Source organism: Pundamilia nyererei, unplaced genomic scaffold (genome assembly GCF_000239375.1).
Source record: "Pundamilia nyererei isolate P.nyererei 1_Seehausen unplaced genomic scaffold, PunNye1.0 scaffold00180, whole genome shotgun sequence".
Classification (NCBI taxonomy): Eukaryota; Metazoa; Chordata; class Actinopteri; order Cichliformes; family Cichlidae; genus Pundamilia; species Pundamilia nyererei.
In genome coordinates, this window is record NW_005187581.1 from 1,055,485 (window position 1) to 1,065,228 (window position 9,744).

The window sequence follows — 9,744 nt, forward strand, 5'->3', positions numbered from 1 at the left end:
TCACTGTGCCTGACAAACAGAACATGGAGGATAATCCACACAATGTCTGCTCCCCTCTGCCTGTGTGTACCCTGCTCATATTTACCCTTGATTGGCGCAAACAATCAAATAATTAGCTAATTGCTCACACAGAGGCGGGGACAGAGACCGATAGGAGGGAAGGAAAGTGGCAGAGAGCTGTGCTACAGGGTGAGAGAATTCCCTGAGAAGACATGTGTGGCAGATCAATTTTGGCACTGATGTAGTGCTGCAGCTTGTGCTGATGACAGCACTCTCGGGAGGCTGGATGCTGAGCTCGGTCACAGTGGCTGAACCAGAATAAGCTGCATTTCACCTAACTGAGAAAATCCAAAACAGAAAACAATCCAGCAAAACTCTAATCATAACATGAAAAATAATAGAATCAAAAAGAATAGTAGAAACTGGTGGATGATAGTAAAAAAAAAAAAGAAAAAAATCTGAAACATGCAAAGAAAAAAAACCCTCAGCTGCCTTTCCTCGTTATTAGGCTATTTTGATGTCACACACGCTCAGATCCTCTAAGTAAAGAAGATCACATGCGAGGGAGTGTTGGTTGAAGGCGTGTCGGTTGGCAGGAATATGAATTATGCAATTACAAAATCTAACAAATATGAAAAATCTCTTTGATCACCCAGCTCGGAGCAAAGGAAAAACTGCAAATAAGAAAAACTAAGTGGACAGGGTACTATGCATTATGTAAGAGTAGTTATGAGTTATAAACGCACCATTGCCACAAGCATTCCTGGCACAGCCAAACCCTTATTTACATTATACAAGCCAAGCCTGCCTGCACTTGCTCGCCACACGTATATATAAAAACACATACATGCATGTTATGAATAATGTTATTCCCTTTATCTTCATATACAGTGAAATGGCAAAAATTGCTGTTCAGAAAGACCAAACAAATGAATACAAACATATATTCATTCTGCCTATTTGAAGCTACATACTCATTGTAGAAGACAAAGTAATTCATTACAAGCGCTATTAATGTCAGTGACTACATATATATATATATATATATATATATGTAGTCAATCCAGGTATCATAAAAGGTTTATATAGTAAGTTTCCAGATTGTTTAACACATATAGGAGGAGTTATGGAACAAATATATGCTATAGTATTTTTTAACATTTATTTTCCTGTTATCCAAATTGAATAAATAGGGTAAGCTGCTTGAGGATAATATTGTAATCTGTGCCACATCATTCAGATTTAGGTGTTAAGAAGAAAGGCAGGCTTTGTTTCACCTAACTGTACATGTGCATGTTGAGTTAAGTATTCAGACTGAGCTCATCTGGGAAATAATAGATGTAGGCATAACCCAACAAAGCTGTTATCGGATGCAGATAATACATTTCCTCATGCTGGAATTTACCACAAGTGAAAAAGGTCAGTCATACAATAAAGATCTGAAGGTCACTTTTATGCTTTTACATTCCTATGCATTCTACTGTGCATCAATTTCACATGTAAACTCACACCTACACGCAACTGTTGTTAGAGGCGCACTCAGCCACAAGCACACACAGCGCGTACAAAATACACACAGTACTAAACATAAACGAGCGAAGGAGCAATCATATCCATGCAAAAAGGTGGAAAGGTGCATAGCTTAAGTGATGGGAGCGTGGGCTGTGATATGGGGATATCTTGGCAGTGCTTAAATTTGGAGAATGACACTTGTATTTGTGATATTTTTCACTGGGCTCCTATCCCACGAAGTGCTGCGTTTAAGACAGAAAGCTCTTTTTAGAAGGTGAAAGATGAGAGGTTGGTAACAATACATGACAGGGGTCTCAAGGAAACTCGAAAGTGGTGTTGAGTTAAGAAAAGACGGAGGCTTTCCTTAACCTTCCGTTTTTGTCTCCAAGCAGGAATGAGTCTGTGTGGGTGAGAGACTGAGACACAGACCTGAGGTGAGAGAAATGAGACATGCAAATAGATACAGAAAAGAGAGTTGTTGCTGGAGCACACGAGTGTTCTAATTAGTGCTCATTTGGCCCTCTATAGGATGCACTACAGAGCCCCTTTTCTGAAGCGACTTACTGATAAAAGCCCAAGAGAGCAAATCAGTTAACAAAAATCTGTTACAAGATTTAATACTAATTGGTACTGGTCATGTCGCTGAAACTGAGAGTTGTTGTTTTTTTCGTTTTTAATCTCTCGACTGTGGGTACACATAAATAAATCTCCTGACAAAAGTAAAGCCAGGCTGTAGGAGCCTGTGTGTCTAGTTGTTGTTTTGCTTGCTTTGCTTCTATTCTTCTCTTCTAAACTAGTGTCTGCTCAACCTTGATCGTTTACACCTGCATCTACACTCCAATCAGTTTGTCTAAGCTGTGACTCAAATAGTCTGCATTCACACAAGTGTGTTCACTAGAAATGCACCAACTGCAATTTTCTTCAGTTTCTTTCTAAGTGTGACCCACTGATGCCTATTTTGTTTGTCAGTTTTCTTCCTAAGCATTAAAACTGACAGTATGAATAAAACGTTTCTTTAATGTAAAATCTGATTTTCATAATGAAAGAAATTAAAACGTACAATTTTCCTTCGACTCCAATACGTTACGGGGTTCCTGTACAATAATCTTTAGCTGACGTATTACAAAAAAAAAGTCGATGAAACAGATATCTGTAATAAAATAAATGTTATTTCTTTTATTATGCCATTTATTCTAGCATGTTTACATGCACTCAATACTTGTGTTGTGCAGGCATGAAACAGACCAGCTTGTAATTACACATGAGTGAGGCTGACCGGGCAGTCACCAGTCTGGGACGAGAACGCTGGAATTTGTCCAGTTCCACTCCCTGACTGGTCGATCGGTGCATCTCTGCTGTTCACTCAATCAAGTATTGTTACATGAAGTGAGCGCACTGACGATGTACCCATAAACGTCACAAAGTTAACTCTTGGCTACGCAATGGAAAGACAGGGTTCCAAACAATGTCAGCCAATAATAGCATCAATGATGATGTCAGCGATAGCTAAATAAGATTTTTTTCAGCCATCTAAAGCACATGTCATGTTGGTGTAATGGTGTTTAATGTTGCGTGTATGTCAATTTTAATCTTGACTGTAGAAAAATGTTATTTTATGTGTGCTCAGAGGCACAGAAAGATGTAGAAGTTCAGACGTGCAACAGCTGGCCAAATTAACCTGTTGAAATTCACATACTCCACAACTAAGTATGCAGTAGATCGTGTACTACATGAAACAATGGAAGTACTTGACTTGACACGCTAATAGCTATTTCCTGGCCACATTAGCAACTCTTTATTTTAGTTTTGCCTACCTACCAGCTTTTTTTTTTATCTCCACTCCATCAGTATAGCTCAAATTAAAGTAACCATCTAACTGTGTTCTAACCTCTCACTTACAATTACAAATTGAATTGTTCAATATGTTGCTATAAGGCATTTCTAATGAATATTTGACTTATAGAGAGATTGCTGTGTTTTGTTTTTTAACTGGATGAAGAAAACTGTGTCTCTAAAGACACTAATGTCTTGCAATAGTAAGAGTGGTGAAGATTCAGCCTCCTCTCTTCAGTCCTCTACTTCCTCTCAGGTCAAAATATGAGCCAAAATATGTGAGAGGTTTTTACAGATTTCAAGAAGGGTAGGGGCTGCCAGTCTTGGATTCATTCAGGGGATCAAAGTTAAGTGCCGCAAAGAATTTTTTCCAGATAAAAAAAACATGAAATTTCAAAGGAATATGCCCCGGCATCTTATATATTCTTCTTTGAAAGCAAGTAAGGAAATTTGATGGGCATATCTTTTTTGTTCTTCTGTTGCTGAGTAGGTTTACATTTTCTGTATCGCATGAACGCATGTGACAGTACAAAGGCAGTCACCTGTGTAGACACATCAACACGAGCCTTCCCCCTCAGTGTCTTTGTTGCTGGTCCAGCAGCACATGTGGCTATTACAGAAGCCATTTGTCTTTGGCACTTTGCTTTATTTCTCTCCTCCCCCACTGGAGAGCAGACAGGTTTTACAGCTCTGTGGTCCCAAGGGGAAACCCAGGAACACACACATATATTCATTGCCCCATGCCCTATCGCTCTTTCATCCACACATACCTCTGCTGAGATGTAAATTCCATCACATTGCAATATTAGCAAAAGGGGAACAAACTCAAATGGACAAAGCGACGACATAATTTATGACTCCTGATTGTTCCCGCATTTGAAAATTGGATTGTGCAAGATTTGCATTAAAATGCAGTGGAGCGGTTATCCTTAAAATCTTTTTTTCTCTCTCTCTCTAATTCAGTCCATGCTGTGTCTTTGCATACATGCAATTAATCACCAATGACATCACCCTTGTGTGTCCTTGTACAATGAACATGTTGGAGAGTGTGAACTTGTGAAAAGCCGTGTTCTAGAGCCGTGGATAGATGTAAGACATAAAAACTATCATATTTGTGCTAATTTGGTGGGGGTGGAGGATGTTGTCTTTATATTGCATTCCTTAACGTAATCATCCAGCAGGATAAAGCTTAGCGAAAAAACCTATTCACAAATTAGCTAAGAATTAGTCATCCATTCCTTCCTTTTCAACCCCACTACCGCCACCTCATCGCTGTCTGCGAACCACACAGACAGAAATAGGAGTGAAATAAGCTAAACGCTCCATTTTCACAAGACACAATAGATAGCCTGCAGACAGAATTTCACAAGTGATGATTCACTGAAGTATGCTCGACTGTTTATATGTGTGAACCGAGCAATAACCCAGTATGCACACAGCAAAGGGATTACCATCACACAGAAACAGCGAGGCAAACAGGAGCGCAAAAATAACCAGAAATAGTCTTCTCCAGCTCCTTGATTGTTGTTTTGCACCGATTTTCTTTATAGCTGTGCTTACAGACATGCTCCTCATCAACCAGCATCGCCTCGCTGACACAATTTAGCTCACAACACTGAGCTCAGCGATGTCCCTTCAGTGCTTTGGTGTTATGCCTTTCTCAACAACTCTGTCTCTTTTGCTCCCCTCTTCTCTTTCATCCCAATAATACAGAGTTAATAAGGGCAGGGTGAGGTAATCAATCTCATTTTCATCCTTATAGATGGCACATCAGCAGGCTACATCTGCCCAAATGATTTCCTCTCAGCTCATCCCCCCACTCTACTCCTACAGTTGGACACCTTTTTGTACCCCGGGGGAGGGGAATAAGTCTATATCGCAGGGGAATCGGTAACAGGATTTCTACAGGATCTTGAGTCATAGTGGGTGGTCATATATGAGTGAATAAGGGAGAATGAGAATATCAGATGATCTCCAATAAAAGCTGATTTATTCCCTTATTTCGGGCAGGCAGGCGGCGTTTGGCGCCTGCTATGAAATCAGCAGCAGATCACAATATGCCAGAAATTAGATTTATTAGGTGAAACCAAATGAAAAACGGTCAAACGCTGGCACGGGTTCACGTGCACATCCATCCATCAAAACGTGTTCGCACGCTAGGTTTGTCCCATTGTTGCCAACACAGGAGGCAGAACAAAAACAAAAGGACTTCTGATCCGAAAAACCCCATATAGCACCAAGGTGATCACCGAGTGCATGCGAAATGAAAGATCATCAAACACGAGAATCACCTTCACACACAACAGCTCACGCTCAGGCAGTGACTATCGCTGCAGCAGGGGCAGACAAAGAAACAGCTCCTAACTGGGGGGGGAATGAGGCTTAAAAAAACAAAAACAAAACAAAAGGTCTGCATGCATGCACACGTCTATTTATGGGATTTACCATCTCCTTATTTATTTATTTATTTTAGCCTTGCTTTTTATGCAAAAACACGGGATGAATCTCTACTAAATTGGACACGGTCCCGCTTCGCTGTCTATTTCACCAGGCTATGCAGTCGGTAATGCCGGACTGGGATAAAGTGAGGGCAGACAATAATAATAAACTTTATGGTGCAACGTGATCTACATGGTTAAACTACAATTTTACATTTTACATTTTTTTAAATGTAAGAATGGGGCACATAAAAAGCAAGACCAATGCAACAAAAGCCGACCTAAGATGAAATGAAAGAAAAAGGCAGGAAATATGAGGGAAAAAATAAATAAATAAAAACGACAACAAAGCTGAGTCCTTTCTGGATATTCAACCTGAACCATCAGGTTAAAAGTAGCAACTACGTGCCATTAAAACACATGTTTGCAAAGGTCCAGACAAGGGTTTATTGAGGTAAAGGGAGCAGAAAAGAGGGTGTTTGTCCATGCTGGCTGCTGGTAGCAGCACCACCGCATTGTTATTAGTAAAGCCCCTCCACCCACTAGCCTCACTCCTGTCGCAGAAAAAAAAATGTTAACTCTTCCATAGCTGGCTGTGCGAAACTGTATGAGGCGGGACAAAGAGGAGGTCATTTCAAATGCAAAGCGGTGCAATGATAGTGCAATTCTCCGTGGGACTGTGAGGATGCCACAAGCTCACCAAGACTCGCAGACATACACAGTCAGACATAAAGCAGGAGAGGCGAGACGGACCAGACAAAGAGAAGCTGAGAGCAACTTAGACGAGCTGAGTCACTTGTGTTTATTTCGAGAGAATATAGAAACAGAAAATGATGCTGCGGAGTGCCATGGGGGTGCAAAGGAGCGGGGATGTGACGGATTCTGGTTAGTATTGTAATGTGCAAGCGTATGTGCAATGAGCAAGTGGTAAACCCCTGGGGTATGGGGGAGGGAGAACTGCCCAAGGATCAGTGAGAGGTGAGCAAAGAATAGGGCAAGATGAGGGTTTTTTGGGAGGGGCAATGATATGCAAAAAGTGTGTGTGTGGGGGGGGGCTTTTTTTAAGAGTTTTCATACATTCAATAATGGAAAGCTAGAAAGTACAACACAGGAGAAGAATCCCCTTGTGCTGCTGTTCTGGGAGTGGGTTTTATTTGGTGGGAGTAAGTCTAAAAAAAGAACATAGATGTACACTGTTGAGAAGTTTCATAAAACATTAATGAGGTAGACCTAACCAAGGATAACTACAGCGGTTCTTTCTATCACACACGTGCTTTTAAGTTCACTGACACAATTCTATAAAGTTTCTTAATAACATCTGTAGCTTAATCAAATAATATGAGACAAATATACAAATAAGATACATTTAAAATAAAAAAAGCAAAATCAGGTGAGCGCTTAAACTGACTGACACAAGTGAATAAAGGTCTTTCATGTCTGCTCCTGGTGGGACACGGAAAACTGTATGTGTGTGTGTTTGTGTGTCATGAGGGGAGGCGTGCCTCTCTTTTCACCCTGTAATGTCTTGCCTGCGACTGCAGGGGAGGAGCTACAATAAGCTCAATGCCACCTTCCAGACAAAAGCAGCGTGAATTCGAGAATGCGTGTGCTGATGCTCGGTTCACACATAAGGCACATGCGTGTGTACGTGCACTTGCAAGTGCAGAGCGTCTTGCGTCCAAAGTGTGGAGGATTCTTACAATTGTGTTATTAAAATAACTGCAACCTTTTCTATCATTTTCTTACATTAAACCTATTTCACCACTATCGGGAAACCGCTGTTATATTTATTAGTAGACCACAATCATCCAAGCAAAAATGTTTAAAAAAAAAAAAGACAAAAATTTTTCAAAATAATTAAAGCCTTGCACTTGTGACATGTTATTCAAAGGCACACTGACCAACTTTAGTGTCCTTCTCAGCTTCAGTTCACTTCCCATCTCAATTTCTCCCTCTCTCCCTTCCTTCCTCCTCCTTCTCCTCCGTTCTGTCCTATTAAATAACCTTGAAGGTCATACCGGTGTGCTACATTCATAGGCTTTTCTGTACCTACAGAAACAAATACATACACACACACACACACACGGTATAGGAACCTCACGCTTAGAAAAAACACACAAAGTCAGACACGCACACACACACAGCCGGCAGTGGTATTTCTGGCAGAGATCTGATGAATTGATCGCTCTTCAGACCTAGCAGAGGTCAGATGTAATGAATCAATCACACATGCATCAGCATCGAGAGCAGCAACTAGAGCAGTCAGTGTACAGCCAAGGCCGTAAGATCTGCTTTCCTGCTTTGATGCAGTGTCAACCTCCACGTTAACATGATCGGGAGGGATTGGTGAGATTTAGCAAAACGGACTTGAAGATCCATAAATATGGGAAGTCTCTGATACTGAGATCAATAGTGGCAGCAGACAATCCCAATAAATGCTGAAAACATCACTTATTTTTACACGGAAACTGTCAGATTAGAGGCACATTGTTTACATACTTCAGTAGTACAGGCAAATTCTGAACTTTAACGCTTGCAAACTAGAACGGATTTGAAAAAAGTACAAGAACTTCGGCCAAGCAGCTGAAAAAGGGGGATTCACCCCAACAAAGACACCGCCATCCAACTGCCTCAAGGACAATCCAATCATCCGACACCGGTCAATTGAAACAACAGCGTGAAATCCCTCAGTCACTTTTAATTGTTCCATCCGTTGTTTTCTTTTGTCAGGTCTCAAGTCTCCAACAATGAGACTGAGAAAATGGGAAGTGTTGCAAATGGAACTGAAGTATCAATACAACCTCTGTGCCGTGGATTCCTTGAAAGCAGTCAAGATACTGAAGAATTAGTGTTTGCATGAGTGTGCAGCAGTGTCACTCGTGGACTTAGAAATGAAAAGTTATTAATCATACTATCAGACTTCAAACCTTGGTATTATAAATGTACATTTGTCCACTTTCACTGGTAAAAAGCTTAAGCCTGAGCGGGCAAACACGACAAGAAATTTAAAATATTGCAGCTTTTCCGCTATCAGTTAACAAGAATTATATGTTATGTATTAGAAAGCTGTGAGAGTCTTTGCTTTTGAAGTCTATACACTCACAAAAAATAGCTCATCAATAAATGACATTTGGCGAGAAATGAAAACAAAATCCTTCAAACTCAAGTCCATGTCATCTCTCAGTGCAGTGGATCTGGTTTAAATCCTAAAATCTATACTGGATCATTAGTAACACTCACAGAGACTTGACCTGCTCCATCCATCTCCATCGCACCGTCTCTTCCTTCTGACCTCACTTTCTCTCCAACACTGTGACTCAACTTCGAGGTTACAGCTATTTATATGTAGAGTCGAGCTAAATTCCTTCGCGCATTGCCGTGATGCGGGCCTAGTCAAAAACAAACTGTATTTATGGTGCTGGTCGAACAGCAAGACCCGAAATCCTACGAGCAAAATAAGTGCGACACTTTTTCGGGAAATCAATGCTAGCCCTCCGAGCAAAATAAGCACGGGGTGTTTACAGTCGTGCGACTTACCTGCAGCTTTCTCTGTTGCTGATTCATTGAAGAATGTCGGTGAAAACGCAGGAGTTGCCAGCGCGTCTCTCCACTCCCTCCCCACTCTCCCTGGCTGCCAGAAACGACGCACACAGAGAGAGAGAGAGATAGAGAGAGAGAGAGGTACTGCGGACAGCAGCAGGAGGAGGGAACTGGAGGAGGAGCGGTGCTGATGCTGCAGCCGACACCTGGCTGAGCATCCTTCTGCTCAGACGTCGGGCTTTTTTAACACATGTGCGCCCTCTGCTGGAACATGTGGGAAGCAGCTCTTCCCACGTGGTGGGATTCCAATATGACCACGACTGGATTTTGAAAAGCTGAATTACAAGTCCTACCGTGCTATGAATTCAAAAATCATTTAAGCATTACAGACATATGGAGTCTACATACTGACACTGGTGCG

The 9,744-nt window shown here is 41.3% G+C and overlaps 1 protein-coding gene across 2 annotated transcripts in view; it reads right to left on the reverse strand.

Annotated features, from left to right (window-relative positions):
* The window catches only part of LOC106456405 (microtubule-associated tumor suppressor candidate 2 homolog), a 35,297-nt gene extending 25,825 nt beyond the window's left edge, over positions 1-9,472 (reverse strand). The window contains exon 1 of one of the 2 annotated variants that reach the window (XM_013914237.1): positions 9,321-9,472. The gene's annotated coding sequence lies outside the window, so the exon portion shown is untranslated. Of the gene's footprint in view, positions 1-9,023; positions 9,087-9,320 lie in introns of those variants that run through there. The other variant, XM_013914238.1, reaches the window with a different exon arrangement.
* Between the last annotated feature and the right edge of the window lie 272 nt (positions 9,473-9,744).